Here is a 20217-nt window from a genome sequence, read left to right as displayed (position 1 = left end):
TATATGTACTCTCTGACCGAGAGTGAGTTATCCTAGCCTCTTCATATGTACTCCCTGACCCCAAGTATGTTACCCTAGTGTCATATTAGTACTCCCTGGCCCCAAGTGAGTTACCATAGCCCCTCTATAAGTACTCCCTGACACCAAGTGTGTTATCCTAGCCCCTTTATATGTACTCCCTGACCCCAAGTGAGTTATCCTAGCCCCTTTATATGTACTCTCTGACCGCAAGTGAGTTATCCTAGCCCCTTTATAAGTACTCCCTGATCCCATGTGTGTTACCCTAGTGTCATATTTGTACTCCCTGGCCCCAAATAAGTTACCATAGCCCCTTTATAAGTACTCCCTGACCCCAATTGAGTTATCCTAGCCCCTTTATATGTACTCTCTGACCGCAAGTGAGTTACCCTAGCCCCTTTATATGTACTCTCTGACCGCAAGTGAGTTATCCTAGCCCCTTTATATGTACTCCCTGACCCCAAGTGAGTTATCCTAGCCCCTTTATATGTACTCCCTGACCCCAAGTGAGTTATCCTAACCCCTTTATATGTACTCCCTGACCCCAAGTGAGTTATCCTAGACCCTTTATATGTACTCTCTGACCGCAAGTGAGTTATCCTAGCCCCTTTATAAGTACTCCCTGACCCCAAGTGTGTTACCCTAGTATCATATATGTATTCCCTGTCCCTAAGTGAGTACCCTAGACCCAAATAAGTACTTCCTGACCCCAAGTGAGTTACTATAGCCCCTGTATAAGTACTCCCTGACCCCAAGTGAGTTATCCTAGCCCCTTTATATGTACTCCCTGACCCCAAGTGTGTTACCCTAGTTTCATATATGTATTCCCTGAACACAAGTGAGTTATCCTAGTCCCATAGAGGTACTCCCTGACCCCAAATGAGTCACCGTAGCACCTTTATAAGTTCTCCCTGACCCCAAGTGTATAACCTTAGTCTCATAAATGTACTCCCTGACCCCAAGTGAGTTATCCTAGTCCCATCGAAGTACTCCCTGACCCCAAGTGAGTTAACCTAGCCCCTATATAAGCACTCCCTGACCCCAAGTGAGTTATCCTAGCCCCTTTATATGTACTCCATGACCCCAAGTGAGTTATCCTAGCCCCTTTATATGTACACTCTGACCGCAAGTGAGTTACCCTAACCCCTTTATAAGTACTCCCTGACCCCAAATGTGTTACATTAGTCCCATAAATATACTCCCTGACCCTAAGTGAGTTAACCTAGCCCCTATATAAGTACTCCCTGACCCCAAGTTTGTTATCCTAGCCCCTTTATATGTACTCTCTGACCGCAAGTGAGTTATCCTAGCCTCTTCATATGTACTCCCTGACCCCAAGTATGTTACCCTAGTGTCATATTAGTACTCCCTGGCCCCTAGTGAGTTACCATAGCCCCTTTATAAGTACTCCCTGACACCAAGTGAGTTATCCTAGCCCCTTTATATGTACTCTCTGACCGCAAGTGAGTTATCCTAGCCCCTTTATAAGTACTCCCTGATCCCATGTGTGTTACCCTAGTGTCATATTAGTACTCCCTGGCCCCATATAAGTTACCATAGCCCCTTTATAAGTACTCCCTGACCCCAATTGAGTTATCCTAGCCTCTTTATATGTACTCTCTGACCGCAAGTGAGTTATCCTAGTCCCATCGAAGTACTCCCTGACCCCAAGTGAGTTAACCTAGCCCCTATATAAGTACTCCCTGACCCCAAGTGAGTTATCATAGCCCCTTTATATGTACTCCATGATCCTAAGTGAGTTATCCAAGCCCCTTTATATGTACACTCTGACCGCAAGTGAGTTACCCTAGCCCCTTTATAAGTACTCCCTGACCCCAAATGTGTTACATTAGTCCCATAAATGTACTCCCTGACCCCAAGTGAGTTAACCTAGCCCCTATATAAGTACTCCCTGACCCCAAGTTTGTTATCCTAGCCCCTTTATATGTACTCTCTGACCGCAAGTGAGTTATCCTAGCCTCTTCATATGTACTCCCTGACCCCAAGTATGTTACCCTAGTGTCATATTAGTACTCCCTGGCCCCAAGTGAGTTATCCTAGCCCCTTTATATGTACTCCCTGACCCCAAGTGAGTTATCCTAGCCCCTATATATGTACTCTCTGACCGCAAGTGAGTTATCCTAGCCCCTTTATAAGTACTCCCTGATCCCATGTGTGTTACCCTAGTGTCATATTAGTACTCCCTGGCCCCAAATAAGTTACCATAGCCCCTTTATAAGTACTCTCTGACCCCAAGTGAGTTATCCTAGTCCCATCGAAGTACTCCCTGACCCCAAGTGAGTTAACCTAGCCCCTATATAAGTACTCCCTGACCCCAAGTGAGTTATCCTAGCCCCTTTATATGTACTCCATGACCCCAAGTGAGTTATCCTAGCCCCTTTATATGTACACTCTGACCGCAAGTGAGTTACCCTAGCCCCTTTATAAGTACTCCCTGACCCCAAATGTGTTACATTAGTCCCATAAATGTACTCCCTGACCCCAAGTGAGTTAACCTAGCCCCTATATAAGTACTCCCTGACCCCAAGTTTGTTATCCTAGCCCCTTTATATGTACTCTCTGACCGCAAGTGAGTTATCCTAGCCCCCTTATAAGTACTCCCTGACCCCAAGTGTGTTACCCTAGTATAATATATGTATTCCCTGAACACAAATGAGATACCTTAGTCCCACAAATGTACTCCCTGACCCCAAGTGAGTTATCCTAGCCCCTTTATATGTACTCTCTGAACGCAAGTGAGTTACCCTAGCCCCTTTATATGTACACTCTGACCGCAAGTGAGTTATCCTAGCCCCTTTATATGTTCTCCCTGACCTCAAGTGAGTTATCCTAGCCCCTTTATATGTACTCTCTGATCGCAAGTGAGTTATCCTAGCCCCATTATATGTACTCCCTGACTCCAAGTGTGTTATCCTCGCCCCTTTATATGTACTCTCTGACCACAAGTGAGTTACCCTAGTCCCATATAAGAACTCCCTGTCCCTAAGTGAGTACCCTAGTCCCAAATAAGTAATTCCTGACCCCAAGTGAGTTACTATAGCCCCTTTATATGTACTCCCTGACCTCAAGTGAGTTATCCTAGCCCCTTTATAAGTACTCCCTGACGCCAAGTGTGTTACCCTAGTGTCATATTAGTACTCCCTGGCCCCAAGTGAGTTACCATAGCCCCTTTATAACTACTCCCTGACCCCAAGTGAGTTACCCTAGCCCCTTTATAAGGACACCCTGGCCACATGTGAGTTACCCTGGTCCCATATAAGTTCTCCCAGACACCAAGTGAGTTAGCCTAGACCCATATATGTACTCCCTGACCCCAAGTGAGTTATCCTATCGCCTTTCTATGTACTCTCTAACCGCAAGTGAGTTATACTAGCCCCTTTATAAGTACTCCCTGAACCCAAGTGTGTTACCCTAGTTTCATTTATGTATTCCCTGAACACAAGTGAGTTACCCTAGTCCCATAGAGGTACTCCCTGATCCCAAATGAGTCACCGTAGCACCTTTATAAATTCTCCCTGACCCCAAGTGTGTTACCTTAGTCACATAAATGTACTCCCTGACCCCAAGTGAGTTATCCTAGTCCCATCGAAGTATTCCCTGACCCCAAGTGAGTTATCCTATACCCTTTATATGTACTCTCTGACCGGAAGTGAGTTACCCTTGTCCCATATATGTACTCCCTGACTCCAAGTGAGTTATCCTATCCCCTTTATATGTACTCTCTGACCGCAAGTGAGTTATTCAAACCCCTTTATAAGTACTCCCTGACCCCAACTGTGTTACCCTAGTCTCGTATAAGCACTCCCTGAACCCAAGTGTGTTACCTTAGCCCCTTTATAAGTGTTCCCTGACCCCAAGTGAGTTATCCTATCCCATTTATATGTACTCTCTGACCGCAAGTGAGTTACCCTAGTCCCATATATGTACTCCCTGACCCCAAGTGAGTTATCCTATCCACTTTATATGTACTCTCTGACCGCAAGTGAGTTACCCTAGTCCCATATAAGAACTCCCTGTCCCTAAGTGAGTACCCTAGTCCCAAATAAGTACTTCCTGACCCCAAGTGAGTTACTATAGCCCCTGTATAAGTACTCCCTGACCCCAAATGAGTCACCGTAGCACCTTTATAAGTTCTCCCTGACCCCAAGTGTATAACCTTAGTCTCATAAATGTACTCCCTGACCCCAAGTGAGTTATCCTAGTCCCATCGAAGTACTCCCTGACCCCAAGTGAGTTAACCTAGCCCCTATATAAGTACTCCCTGACCCCAAGTGAGTTATCCTAGCCCCTTTATATGTACTCCATGACCCTATGTGAGTTATCCAAGCCCCTTTATATGTACTCCCTGACCCCAAGTGAGTTATCCTAGCCCCTTTATATGTACTCTCTGACCGCAAGTGAGTTATCATAGCCCCTTTATAAGTACTCCCTGATCCCATGTGTGTTACCCTAGTGTCATATTGGTACTCCCTGGACCCAAATAAGTTACCATAGCCCCTTTATAAGTACTCCCTGACCCCAATTGAGTTATCCTAGCCCCTTTATATGTACTCTCTGACTGCAAGTGAGTTACCCTAGCCCCTTTATATGTACTCTCTGACCGCAAGTGAGTTATCCTAGCCCCTTTATATGTACTCCCTGACCCCAAGTGAGTTATCCTAGCCCCTTTATATGTACTCCTTGACCCCAAGTGAGTTATCCTAGCCCCTTTATATGTACTCCCTGACCCCAAGTGAGTTATCCTAGACCCTTTATATGTACTCTCTGACCGCAAGTGAGTTATCCTAGCCCCTTTATAAGCACTCCCTGACCCCAAGTGTGTTACCCTAGTATCATATATGTATTCCCTGTCCCTAAGTGAGTACCCTAGACCCAAATAAGTACTTCCTGACCCCAAGTGAGTTACTATAGCCCCTGTATAAGTACTCCCTGACCCCAAGTGAGTTATCCTAGCCCCTTTATATGTACTCCCTGACCCCAAGTGTGTTACCCTAGTTTCATATATGTATTCCCTGAACACAAGTGAGTTATCCTAGTCCCATAGAGGTACTCCCTGACCCCAAATGAGTCACCGTAGCACCTTTATAAGTTCTCCCTGACCCCAAGTGTATAACCTTAGTCTCATAAATGTACTCCCTGACCCCAAGTGAGTTATCCTAGTCCCATCGAAGTACTCCCTGACCCCAAGTGAGTTAACCTAGCCCCTATATAAGCACTCCCTGACCCCAAGTGAGTTATCCTAGCCCCTTTATATGTACTCCATGACCCCAAGTGAGTTATCCTAGCCCCTTTATATGTACACTCTGACCGCAAGTGAGTTACCCTAACCCCTTTATAAGTACTCCCTGACCCCAAATGTGTTACATTAGTCCCATAAATATACTCCCTAACCCTAAGTGAGTTAACCTAGCCCCTATATAAGTACTCCCTGACCCCAAGTTTGTTATCCTAGCCCCTTTATATGTACTCTCTGACCGCAAGTGAGTTATCCTAGCCTCTTCATATGTACTCCCTGACCCCAAGTATGTTACCCTAGTGTCATATTAGTACTCCCTGGCCCCTAGTGAGTTACCATAGCCCCTTTATAAGTACTCCCTGACACCAAGTGAGTTATCCTAGCCCCTTTATATGTACTCTCTGACCGCAAGTGAGTTATCCTAGCCCCTTTATAAGTACTCCCTGATCCCATGTGTGTTACCCTAGTGTCATATTAGTACTCCCTGGCCCCAAGTGAGTTACCATAGCCCCTTTATAAGTACTCCCTGACCCCAAGTGAGTTATCCTAGCCCCTATATATGTACTCTCTGACCGCAAGTGAGTTATCCTAGCCCCTTTATATGTACTCTCTGACCGCAAGTGAGTTATCCTAGTTTCATATTAGTACTCCCTGGCCCCAAGTGAGTTACCATAGCCCCTTTATAAGTACTCCCTGACCGCAAGTGAGTCACCCTAGCCCCTTTATATGTACTCCCTGACCCCAAGTGAGTTATCCTAGCCCCTTTATATGTACTCCCTGACCCCAAGTGAGTTATCCTAGACCCTTTATATGTACTCTCTGACCGCAAGTGAGTTATCTTTGCCCCTTTATAAGTACTCCCTGACCCCAAGTGTGTTACCCTAGTATCATATATGTATTCCCTGAACACAAGCGAGATACCTTAGTCCCATAAATGTACTCCCTGACCCCAAGTGAGTTATCCTAGTCCCATCGAAGTACTCCCTGACCCCAAGTGAGTTAACCTAGCCCCTATATAAGTACTCCCTGACCCCAAGTGAGTTATCCTAGCCCCTTTATATGTACTCCATGACCCCAAGTGAGTTATCCTAGCCCCTTTATATGTACACTCTGACCGCAAGTGAGTTACCCTAGCCCCTTTATAAGTACTCCCTGACCCCAAATGTGTTACATTAGTCCCATAAATGTACTCCCTGACCCCAAGTGAGTTAACCTAGCCCCTATATAAGTACTCCCTAACCCCAAGTTTGTTATCCTAGCCCCTTTATATGTACTCTCTGACCGCAAGTGAGTTATCCTAGCCTCTTCATATGTACTCCCTGACCCCAAGTATGTTACCCTAGTGTCATATTAGTACTCCCTGGCCCCAAGTGAGTTACCATAGCCCCTTTATAAGTACTCCCTGACCCCAATTGAGTTATCCTAGCCCCTTTATATGTACTCTCTGACCGCAAGTGAGTTACCCTAGCCCCTTTATATGTACTCTCTGACCGCAAGTGAGTTATCCTAGCCCCTTTATATGTACTCCCTGACCCCAAGTGAGTTATCCTAGCCCCTTTATATGTACTCCCTGACCCCAAGTGAGTTATCCTAGCCCCTTTATATGTACTCCCTGACCCCAAGTGAGTTATCCTAGACCCTTTATATGTACTCTCTGACCGCAAGTGAGTTATCCTAGCCCCTTTATAAGTACTCCCTGATCCCATGTGTGTTACCCTAGTGTCATATTTGTACTCCGTGGCTACAAATAAGTTACCATAGCCCCTTTATAAGTACTCCCTGACCCCAATTGAGTTATCCTAGCCCCTTTATATGTACTCTCTGACCGCAAGTGAGTTACCCTAGCCCCTTTATATGTACTCTCTGACCGCAAGTGAGTTATCCTAGCCCCTTTATATGTACTCCCTGACCCCAAGTGAGTTATCCTAGCCCCTTTATATGTACTCCCTGACCCCAAGTGAGTTATCCTAACCCCTTTATATGTACTCCCTGACCCCAAGTGAGTTATCCTAGACCCTTTATATGTACTCTCTGACCGCAAGTGAGTTATCCTAGCCCCTTTATAAGTACTCCCTGACCCCAAGTGTGTTACCCTAGCCCCTTTATATGTACTCCCTGACCTCAAGTGAGTTATCCTAGCCCCTTTATATGTACACTCTGACCGCAAGTGAGTTACCCTAGTCCCATATATGTACTCCCTGACCCCAAGTGAGTTATCCTATCCCCTTTATATGTACTCTCTGACCGCAAGTGAGTTACCCTAGTCCCATATAAGAACTCCCTGTCCCTAAGTGAGTACCCTAGACCCAAATAAGTACTTCCTGACCCCAAGTGAGTTACTATAGCCCCTGTATAAGTACTCCCTGACCCCAAGTGAGTTATCCTAGCCCCTTTATATGTACTCCCTGACCCCAAGTGTGTTACCCTAGTTTCATATATGTATTCCCTGAACACAAGTGAGTTATCCTAGTCCCATAGAGGTACTCCCTGACCCCAAGTGAGTTAACCTAGCCCCTATATAAGCACTCCCTGACCCCAAGTGAGTTATCCTAGCCCCTTTATATGTACTCCATGACCCCAAGTGAGTTATCCTAGCCCCTTTATATGTACACTCTGACCGCAAGTGAGTTACCCTAGCCCCTTTATAAGTACTCCCTGACCCCAAATGTGTTACATTAGTCCCATAAATATACTCCCTGACCCTAAGTGAGTTAACCTAGCCCCTATATAAGTACTCCCTGACCCCAAGTTTGTTATCCTAGCCCCTTTATATGTACTCTCTGACCGCAAGTGAGTTATCCTAGCCTCTTCATATGTACTCCCTGACCCCAAGTATGTTACCCTAGTTTCATATCAGTACTCCCTGGCCCCTAGTGAGTTACCATAGCCCCTTTATAAGTACTCCCTGACACCAAGTGAGTTATCCTAGCCCCTTTATATGTACTCTCTGACCGCAAGTGAGTTATCCTAGCCCCTTTATAAGTACTCCCTGATCCCATGTGTGTTACCCTAGTGTCATATTAGTACTCCCTGGCCCCAAATAAGTTACCATAGCCCCTTTATAAGTACTCCCTGACCCCAATTGAGTTATCCTAGCCTCTTTATATGTACTCTCTGACCGCAAGTGAGTTACCCTAGCCCCTTTATATGTACTCTCTGACCCCAAGTGAGTTATCCTAGTCCCATCGAAGTACTCCCTGACCCCAAGTGAGTTAACCTAGCCCCTATATAAGTACTCCCTGACCCCAAGTGAGTTATCCTAGCCCCTTTATATGTACTCCATGACCCTATGTGAGTTATCCAAGCCCCTTTATATGTACTCCCTGACCCCAAGTGAGTTATCCTAGCCCCTTTATATGTACTCTCTGACCGCAAGTGAGTTATCCTAGCCCCTTTATAAGTACTCCCTGATCCCATGTGTGTTACCCTAGTGTCATATTGGTACTCCGTGGACCCAAATAAGTTACCATAGCCCCTTTATAAGTACTCCCTGACCCCAATTGAGTTATCCTAGCCCCTTTATATGTACTCTCTGACTGCAAGTGAGTTACCCTAGCCCCTTTATATGTACTCTCTGACCGCAAGTGAGTTATCCTAGCCCCTTTATATGTACTCCCTGACCCCAAGTGAGTTATCCTAGCCCCTTTATATGTACTCCTTGACCCCAAGTGAGTTATCCTAGCCCCTTTATATGTACTCCCTGACCCCAAGTGAGTTATCCTAGACCCTTTATATGTACTCTCTGACCGCAAGTGAGTTATCCTAGCCCCTTTATAAGTACTCCCTGACCCCAAGTGTGTTACCCTAGTATCATATATGTATTCCCTGAACACAAGTGAGATACCTTAGTCCCATAAATGTACTCCCTGACCCCAAGTGAGTTATCCTAGCCCCTTTATATGTACTCTCTGACCGCAAGTGAGTTACCCTAGCCCCTTTATATGTACTCTCTGACCGCAAGTGAGTTATCCTAGCCCCTTTATATGTACTCCCTGACCTCAAGTGAGTTATCCTAGCCCCTTTATATGTACACTCTGACCGCAAGTGAGTTACCCTAGTCCCATATATGTACTCCCTGACCCCAAGTGAGTTATCCTAGCCCCTTTATAAGTACTCCCTGATCCCATGTGTGTTACCCTAGTGTCATATTAGTACTCCCTGGCCCCATATAAGTTACCATAGCCCCTTTATAAGTACTCCCTGACCCCAATTGAGTTATCCTAGCCTCTTTATATGTACTCTCTGACCGCAAGTGAGTTACCCTAGCCCCTTTATATGTACTCTCTGACCCCAAGTGAGTTATCCTAGTCCCATCGAAGTACTCCCTGACCCCAAGTGAGTTAACCTAGCCCCTATATAAGTACTCCCTGACCCCAAGTGAGTTATCATAGCCCCTTTATATGTACTCCATGATCCTAAGTGAGTTATCCAAGCCCCTTTATATGTACACTCTGACCGCAAGTGAGTTACCCTAGCCCCTTTATAAGTACTCCCTGACCCCAAATGTGTTACATTAGTCCCATAAATGTACTCCCTGACCCCAAGTGAGTTAACCTAGCCCCTATATAAGTACTCCCTGACCCCAAGTTTGTTATCCTAGCCCCTTTATATGTACTCTCTGACCGCAAGTGAGTTATCCTAGCCTCTTCATATGTACTCCCTGACCCCAAGTATGTTACCCTAGTGTCATATTAGTACTCCCTGGCCCCAAGTGAGTTATCCTAGCCCCTTTATATGTACTCCCTGACCCCAAGTGAGTTATCCTAGCCCCTATATATGTACTCTCTGACCGCAAGTGAGTTATCCTAGCCCCTTTATAAGTACTCCCTGATCCCATGTGTGTTACCCTAGTGTCATATTAGTACTCCCTGGCCCCAAATAAGTTACCATAGCCCCTTTATAAGTACTCTCTGACCCCAAGTGAGTTATCCTAGTCCCATCGAAGTACTCCCTGACCCCAAGTGAGTTAACCTAGCCCCTATATAAGTACTCCCTGACCCCAAGTGAGTTATCCTAGCCCCTTTATATGTACTCCATGACCCCAAGTGAGTTATCCTAGCCCCTTTATATGTACACTCTGACCGCAAGTGAGTTACCCTAGCCCCTTTATAAGTACTCCCTGACCCCAAATGTGTTACATTAGTCCCATAAATGTACTCCCTGACCCCAAGTGAGTTAACCTAGCCCCTATATAAGTACTCCCTGACCCCAAGTTTGTTATCCTAGCCCCTTTATATGTACTCTCTGACCGCAAGTGAGTTATCCTAGCCCCCTTATAAGTACTCCCTGACCCCAAGTGTGTTACCCTAGTATAATATATGTATTCCCTGAACACAAATGAGATACCTTAGTCCCACAAATGTACTCCCTGACCCCAAGTGAGTTATCCTAGCCCCTTTATATGTACTCTCTGAACGCAAGTGAGTTACCCTAGCCCCTTTATATGTACACTCTGACCGCAAGTGAGTTATCCTAGCCCCTTTATATGTTCTCCCTGACCTCAAGTGAGTTATCCTAGCCCCTTTATATGTACTCTCTGATCGCAAGTGAGTTATCCTAGCCCCATTATATGTACTCCCTGACTCCAAGTGTGTTATCCTCGCCCCTTTATATGTACTCTCTGACCACAAGTGAGTTACCCTAGTCCCATATAAGAACTCCCTGTCCCTAAGTGAGTACCCTAGTCCCAAATAAGTAATTCCTGACCCCAAGTGAGTTACTATAGCCCCTTTATATGTACTCCCTGACCTCAAGTGAGTTATCCTAGCCCCTTTATAAGTACTCCCTGACGCCAAGTGTGTTACCCTAGTGTCATATTAGTACTCCCTGGCCCCAAGTGAGTTACCATAGCCCCTTTATAACTACTCCCTGACCCCAAGTGAGTTACCCTAGCCCCTTTATAAGGACACCCTGGCCACATGTGAGTTACCCTGGTCCCATATAAGTTCTCCCAGACACCAAGTGAGTTAGCCTAGACCCATATATGTACTCCCTGACCCCAAGTGAGTTATCCTATCGCCTTTCTATGTACTCTCTAACCGCAAGTGAGTTATACTAGCCCCTTTATAAGTACTCCCTGAACCCAAGTGTGTTACCCTAGTTTCATTTATGTATTCCCTGAACACAAGTGAGTTACCCTAGTCCCATAGAGGTACTCCCTGATCCCAAATGAGTCACCGTAGCACCTTTATAAATTCTCCCTGACCCCAAGTGTGTTACCTTAGTCACATAAATGTACTCCCTGACCCCAAGTGAGTTATCCTAGTCCCATCGAAGTATTCCCTGACCCCAAGTGAGTTATCCTATACCCTTTATATGTACTCTCTGACCGGAAGTGAGTTACCCTTGTCCCATATATGTACTCCCTGACTCCAAGTGAGTTATCCTATCCCCTTTATATGTACTCTCTGACCGCAAGTGAGTTATTCAAACCCCTTTATAAGTACTCCCTGACCCCAACTGTGTTACCCTAGTCTCGTATAAGCACTCCCTGAACCCAAGTGTGTTACCTTAGCCCCTTTATAAGTGTTCCCTGACCCCAAGTGAGTTATCCTATCCCATTTATATGTACTCTCTGACCGCAAGTGAGTTACCCTAGTCCCATATATGTACTCCCTGACCCCAAGTGAGTTATCCTATCCACTTTATATGTACTCTATGACCGCAAGTGAGTTACCCTAGTCCCATATAAGAACTCCCTGTCCCTAAGTGAGTACCCTAGTCCCAAATAAGTACTTCCTGACCCCAAGTGAGTTACTATAGCCCCTGTATAAGTACTCCCTGACCCCAAATGAGTCACCGTAGCACCTTTATAAGTTCTCCCTGACCCCAAGTGTATAACCTTAGTCTCATAAATGTACTCCCTGACCCCAAGTGAGTTATCCTAGTCCCATCGAAGTACTCCCTGACCCCAAGTGAGTTAACCTAGCCCCTATATAAGTACTCCCTGACCCCAAGTGAGTTATTCTAGCCCCTTTATATGTACTCCATGACCCCAAGTGAGTTATCCTAGCCCCTTTATATGTACACTCTGACCGCAAGTGAGTTACCCTAGCCCCTTTATAAGTACTCCCTGACCCCAAATGTGTTACATTAGTCCCATAAATGTACTCCCTGACCCCAAGTGAGTTAACCTAGCCCCTATATAAGTACTCCCTGACCCCAAGTTTGTTATCCTAGCCCGTTTATATGTACTCTCTGACCGCAAGTGAGTTATCCTAGCCTCTTCATATGTACTCCCTGACCCCAAGTATGTTACCCTAGTGTCATATTAGTACTCCCTGGCCTCAAGTGAGTTACCATAGCCCCTTTATAAGTACTCCCTGACACCAAGTGAGTTATCCTAGCCCCTTTATATGTACTCCCTGACCCCAATTGAGTTATCCTAGCCCCTTTATATGTACTCTCTGACCGCAAGTGAGTTACCCTAGCCCCTTTATATGTACTCTCTGACCCCAAGTGAGTTATCCTAGTCCCATCGAAGTACTCCCTGACCCCAAGTGAGTTAATCTAGCCCCTATATAAGTACTCCCTGACCCCAAGTGAGTTATCCTAGCCCCTTTATATGTACTCCATGACCCCAAGTGAGTTATCCTAGCCCCTTTATAAGTACACTCTGACCGCAAGTGAGTTACCCTAGCCCCTTTATAAGTACTCCCTGACCCCAAATGTGTTACATTAGTCCCATAAATGTACTCCCTGACCCCAAGTGAGTTAAACTAGCCCCTATATAAGTACTCCCTGACCCCAAGTTTGTTATCCTAGCCCGTTTATATGTACTCTCTGACCGCAAGTGAGTTATCCTAGCCTCTTCATATGTACTCCCTGACCCCAAGTATGTTACCCTAGTGTCATATTAGTACTCCCTGGCCCCAAGTGAGTTACCATAGCCCCTTTATAAGTACTCCCTGACACCAAGTGAGTTATCCTAGCCCCTTTATATGTACTCCCTGACCCCAAGTGAGTTATCCTAGCCCCTTTATATGTACTCTCTGACCGCAAGTGAGTTATCCTAGCCCCTTTATAAGTACTCCCTGATCCCATGTGTGTTACCCTAGTGTCATATTAGTACTCCCTGGCCCCAAATAAGTTACCATAGCCCCTTTATAAGTACTCCCTGACCCCAATTGAGTTATCCTAGCCCCTTTATATGTACTCTCTGTCCGCAAGTGAGTTACCCTAGCCCCTTTATATGTACTCTCTGACCCCAAGTGAGTTATCCTAGTCCCATCGAAGTACTCCCTGACCCCAAGTGAGTTAACCTAGCCCCTATATAAGTACTCCCTGACCCCAAGTGAGTTATCCTAGCCCCTTTATATGTACTCCATGACCCCAAGTGAGTTATCCTAGCCCCTTTATATGTACACTCTGACCGCAAGTGAGTTACCCTAGCCCCTTTATAAGTACTCCCTGACCCCAAATGTGTTACATTAGTCCCATAAATGTACTCCCTGACCCCAAGTGAGTTAACCTAGCCCCTATATAAGTACTCCCTGAAACCAAGTTTGTTATCCTAGCCCCTTTATATGTACTCTCTGACCGCAAGTGAGTTATCCTAGCCTCTTCATATGTGCTCCCTGACCCCAAGTATGTTACCCTAGTGTCATATTAGTACTCCCTGGCCCCAAGTGAGTTACCATAGCCCCTTTATAAGTACTCCCTGACCCCAAGTGAGTTATCCTAGCCCCTTTATATGTACTCCCTGACCCCAAGTGAGTTATCCTAGCCCCTTTATATGTACTCTCTGACCGCAAGTGAGTTATCCTAGCCCCTTTATATGTACTCCCTGACCCCAAGTGAGTTATCCTAGCCCCTTTATATGTACTCCCTGACCCCAAGTGAGTTATCCTAGCCCCTTTATATGTACTCCCTGACCCCAAGTGAGTTATCCTAGACCCTTTATATGTACTCTCTGACCGCAAGTGAGTTATCCTAGCCCCTTTATAAGTACTCCCTGACCCCAAGTGTGTTACCCTAGTATCATATATGTATTCCCTGAACACAAGTGAGATACCTTAGTCCCATAAATGTACTCCCTGACCCCAAGTGAGTTATCCTAGCCCCTTTATATGTACTCTCTGACCGCAAGTGATTTATACTAGCCCCTTTATAAGTACTCCCTGAACCCAAGTGTGTTACCCTAGTTTCATTTATGTATTCCCTGAACACAAGTGAGTTACCCTAGTCCCATAGAGGTACTCCCTGATCCCAAATGAGTCACCGTAGCACCTTTATAAATTCTCCTTGACCCCAAGTGTGTTACCTTAGTCACATAAATGTACTCCCTGACCCCAAGTGAGTTATCCTAGTCCCATCGAAGTACTCCCTGACCCCAAGTGAGTTAACCTAGCCCCTATATAAGTACTCCCTGACCCCAAGTGAGTTATCCTAGTCCCTTTATATGTACTCTCTGAACACAAGTGAGTTACCCTAGTCCCTTTATATGTACACTCTGACCGCAAGTGAGTTACCCTAGCCCCTTTATAAGTACTCCCTGACCCCAAATGTGTTACATTAGTCCCATAAATGTACTCCCTGACCCCAAGTGAGTTAACCTAGCCCCTATATAAGTACTCCCTGACCCCAAGTTTGTTATCCTAGCCCCTTTATATGTACTCTCTGACCGCAAGTGAGTTATCCTAGCCCCCTTATAAGTACTCCCTGACCCCAAGTGTGTTACCCTAGTATAATATATGTATTCCCTGAACACAAATGAGATACCTTAGTCCCACAAATGTACTCCCTGACCCCAAGTGAGTTATCCTAGCCCCTTTATATGTACTCTCTGAACGCAAGTGAGTTACCCTAGCCCCTTTATATGTACACTCTGACCGCAAGTGAGTTATCCTAGCCCCTTTATATGTTCTCCCTGACCTCAAGTGAGTTATCCTAGCCCCTTTATATGTACTCTCTGATCGCAAGTGAGTTATCCTAGCCCCATTATATGTACTCCCTGACTCCAAGTGTGTTATCCTCGCCCCTTTATATGTACTCTCTGACCACAAGTGAGTTACCCTAGTCCCATATAAGAACTCCCTGTCCCTAAGTGAGTACCCTAGTCCCAAATAAGTAATTCCTGACCCCAAGTGAGTTACTATAGCCCCTTTATATGTACTCCCTGACCTCAAGTGAGTTATCCTAGCCCCTTTATAAGTACTCCCTGACGCCAAGTGTGTTACCCTAGTGTCATATTAGTACTCCCTGGCCCCAAGTGAGTTACCATAGCCCCTTTATAACTACTCCCTGACCCCAAGTGAGTTACCCTAGCCCCTTTATAAGGACACCCTGGCCACAAGTGAGTTACCCTGGTCCCATATAAGTTCTCCCAGACACCAAGTGAGTTAGCCTAGACCCATATATGTACTCCCTGACCCCAAGTGAGTTATCCTATCCCCTTTATATGTACTCTCTAACCGCAAGTGAGTTATACTAGCCCCTTTATAAGTACTCCCTGAACCCAAGTGTGTTACCCTAGTTTCATTTATGTATTCCCTGAACACAAGTGAGTTACCCTAGTCCCATAGAGGTACTCCCTGATCCCAAATGAGTCACCGTAGCACCTTTATAAATTCTCCCTGACCCCAAGTGTGTTACCTTAGTCACATAAATGTACTCCCTGACCCCAAGTGAGTTATCCTAGTCCCATCGAAGTATTCCCTGACCCCAAGTGAGTTATCCTATACCCTTTATATGTACTCTCTGACCGGAAGTGAGTTACCCTTGTCCCATATTTGTACTCCCTGACTCCAAGTGAGTTATCCTATCCCCTTTATATGTACTCTCTGACCGCAAGTGAGTTATTCAAACCCCTTTATAAGTACTCCCTGACCCCAACTGTGTTACCCTAGTCTCGTATAAGCACTCCCTGAACCCAAGTGTGTTACCTTAGCCCCTTTATAAGTGTTCCCTGACCCCAAGTGAGTTATCCTATCCCATTTATATGTACTCTCTGACCGCAAGTGAGTTACCCTAGTCCCATATATGTACTCCCTGACCCCAAGTGAGTTATCCTATCCACTTTATATGTACTCTATGACCGCAAGTGAGTTACCCTAGTCCCATATAAGAACTCCCTGTCCCTAAGTGAGTACCCTAGTCCCAAATAAGTACTTCCTGACCCCAAGTGAGTTACTATAGCCCCTGTATAAGTACTCCCTGACCCCAAATGAGTCACCGTAGCACCTTTATAAGTTCTCCCTGACCCCAAGTGTATAACCTTAGTCTCATAAATGTACTCCCTGACCCCAAGTGAGTTATCCTAGTCCCATCGAAGTACTCCCTGACCCCAAGTGAGTTAACCTAGCCCCTATATAAGTACTCCCTGACCCCAAGTGAGTTATTCTAGCCCCTTTATATGTACTCCATGACCCCAAGTGAGTTATCCTAGCCCCTTTATATGTACACTCTGACCGCAAGTGAGTTACCCTAGCCCCTTTATAAGTACTCCCTGACCCCAAATGTGTTACATTAGTCCCATAAATGTACTCCCTGACCCCAAGTGAGTTAACCTAGCCCCTATATAAGTACTCCCTGACCCCAAGTTTGTTATCCTAGCCCGTTTATATGTACTCTCTGACCGCAAGTGAGTTATCCTAGCCTCTTCATATGTACTCCCTGACCCCAAGTATGTTACCCTAGTGTCATATTAGTACTCCCTGGCCTCAAGTGAGTTACCATAGCCCCTTTATAAGTACTCCCTGACACCAAGTGAGTTATCCTAGCCCCTTTATATGTACTCCCTGACCCCAATTGAGTTATCCTAGCCCCTTTATATGTACTCTCTGACCGCAAGTGAGTTACCCTAGCCCCTTTATATGTACTCTCTGACCCCAAGTGAGTTATCCTAGTCCCATCGAAGTACTCCCTGACCCCAAGTGAGTTAATCTAGCCCCTATATAAGTACTCCCTGACCCCAAGTGAGTTATCCTAGCCCCTTTATATGTACTCCATGACCCCAAGTGAGTTATCCTAGCCCCTTTATATGTACACTCTGACCGCAAGTGAGTTACCCTAGCCCCTTTATAAGTACTCCCTGACCCCAAATGTGTTACATTAGTCCCATAAATGTACTCCCTGACCCCAAGTGAGTTAAACTAGCCCCTATATAAGTACTCCCTGACCCCAAGTTTGTTATCCTAGCCCGTTTATATGTACTCTCTGACCGCAAGTGAGTTATCCTAGCCTCTTCATATGTACTCCCTGACCCCAAGTATGTTACCCTAGTGTCATATTAGTACTCCCTGGCCCCAAGTGAGTTACCATAGCCCCTTTATAAGTACTCCCTGACACCAAGTGAGTTATCCTAGCCCCTTTATATGTACTCCCTGACCCCAAGTGAGTTATCCTAGCCCCTTTATATGTACTCTCTGACCGCAAGTGAGTTATCCTAGCCCCTTTATAAGTACTCCCTGATCCCATGTGTGTTACCCTAGTGTCATATTAGTACTCCCTGGCCCCAAATAAGTTACCATAGCCCCTTTATAAGTACTCCCTGACCCCAATTGAGTTATCCTAGCCCCTTTATATGTACTCTCTGTCCGCAAGTGAGTTACCCTAGCCCCTTTATATGTACTCTCTGACCCCAAGTGAGTTATCCTAGTCCCATCGAAGTACTCCCTGACCCCAAGTGAGTTAACCTAGCCCCTATATAAGTACTCCCTGACCCCAAGTGAGTTATCCTAGCCCCTTTATATGTACTCCATGACCCCAAGTGAGTTATCCTAGCCCCTTTATATGTACACTCTGACCGCAAGTGAGTTACCCTAGCCCCTTTATAAGTACTCCCTGACCCCAAATGTGTTACATTAGTCCCATAAATGTACTCCCTGACCCCAAGTGAGTTAACCTAGCCCCTATATAAGTACTCCCTGAAACCAAGTTTGTTATCCTAGCCCCTTTATATGTACTCTCTGACCGCAAGTGAGTTATCCTAGCCTCTTCATATGTGCTCCCTGACCCCAAGTATGTTACCCTAGTGTCATATTAGTACTCCCTGGCCCCAAGTGAGTTACCATAGCCCCTTTATAAGTACTCCCTGACCCCAAGTGAGTTATCCTAGCCCCTTTATATGTACTCCCTGACCCCAAGTGAGTTATCCTAGCCCCTTTATATGTACTCTCTGACCGCAAGTGAGTTATCCTAGCCCCTTTATATGTACTCCCTGACCCCAAGTGAGTTATCCTAGCCCCTTTATATGTACTCCCTGACCCCAAGTGAGTTATCCTAGCCCCTTTATATGTACTCCCTGACCCCAAGTGAGTTATCCTAGACCCTTTATATGTACTCTCTGACCGCAAGTGAGTTATCCTAGCCCCTTTATAAGTACTCCCTGACCCCAAGTGTGTTACCCTAGTATCATATATGTATTCCCTGAACACAAGTGAGATACCTTAGTCCCATAAATGTACTCCCTGACCCCAAGTGAGTTATCCTAGCCCCTTTATATGTACTCTCTGACCGCAAGTGATTTATACTAGCCCCTTTATAAGTACTCCCTGAACCCAAGTGTGTTACCCTAGTTTCATTTATGTATTCCCTGAACACAAGTGAGTTACCCTAGTCCCATAGAGGTACTCCCTGATCCCAAATGAGTCACCGTAGCACCTTTATAAATTCTCCTTGACCCCAAGTGTGTTACCTTAGTCACATAAATGTACTCCCTGACCCCAAGTGAGTTATCCTAGTCCCATCGAAGTACTCCCTGACCCCAAGTGAGTTAACCTAGCCCCTATATAAGTACTCCCTGACCCCAAGTGAGTTATCCTAGTCCCTTTATATGTACTCTCTGAACACAAGTGAGTTACCCTAGTCCCATATAAGAACTCCCTGTCCCTAAGTGAGTACCCTAGTCCCAAATAAGTAATTCCTGACCGCAAGTGAGTTACTATAGCCCCTTTATATGTACTCCCTGACCCCAAGTGAGTTATCCTAGCCCCTTTATATGTACTCCATGACCCCATGTGAGTTATCCTAGCCCCTTTATATGTACACTCTGACCGCAAGTGAGTTACCCTAGCCCCTTTATAAGTACTCCCTGACCCCAAATGTGTTACATTAGTCCCATAAATGTACTCCCTGACCCCAAGTGAGTTAACCTAGCCCCTATATAAGTACTCCCTGACCCCAAGTTTGTTATCCTAGCCCCTTTATATGTACTCTCTGACCGCAAGTGAGTTATCCTAGCCTCTTCATATGTACTCCCTGACCCCAAGTATGTTACCCTAGTGTCATATTAGTACTCCCTGGCCCCAAGTGAGTTACCATAGCCCCTTTATAAGTACTCCCTGACACCAAGTGAGTTATCCTAGCCCCTTTATATGTACTCCCTGACCCCAAGTGAGTTATCCTAGCCCCTTTATATGTACTCTCTGACCGCAAGTGAGTTATCCTAGCCCCTTTATAAGTACTCCCTGATCCCATGTGTGTTACCCTAGTGTCATATTTGTACTCCCTGGCCCCAAATAAGTTACCATAGCCCCTTTATAAGTACTCCCTGACCCCAATTGAGTTATCCTAGCCCCTTTATATGTACTCTCTGACCGCAAGTGAGTTACCCTAGCCCCTTTATATGTACTCTCTGACCGCAAGTGAGTTATCCTAGCCCCTTTATATGTACTGCCTGACCCCAAGTGAGTTATCCTAGCCCCTTTATATGTACTCCCTGACCCCAAGTGTGTTACCCTAGTATCATATATGTATTCCCTGAACTCAAGTGAGATACCTTAGTCCCATAAATGTACTCCCTGACCCCAAGTGAGTTATCCTAGCCCCTTTATATGTACTCTCTGACCGCAAGTGAGTTACCCTAGTCCCATATATGTACTCCCTGACCCCAAGTGAGTTATCCTATCCCCTTTATATGTACTCTCTGACCGCAAGTGAGTTACCCTAGTCCCATATAAGAACTCCCTGTCCCTAAGTGAGTACCCTAGACCCAAATAAGT

Source organism: Prorops nasuta, unplaced genomic scaffold (genome assembly GCF_024137725.1).
Source record: "Prorops nasuta isolate Cenicafe-Biocafe unplaced genomic scaffold, Cenicafe_Pnas_1.2 PNAS00001, whole genome shotgun sequence".
Lineage (NCBI taxonomy): Eukaryota > Metazoa > Arthropoda > Insecta > Hymenoptera > Bethylidae > Prorops > Prorops nasuta.
Note: the sequence above shows the minus strand (reverse complement) of the source record.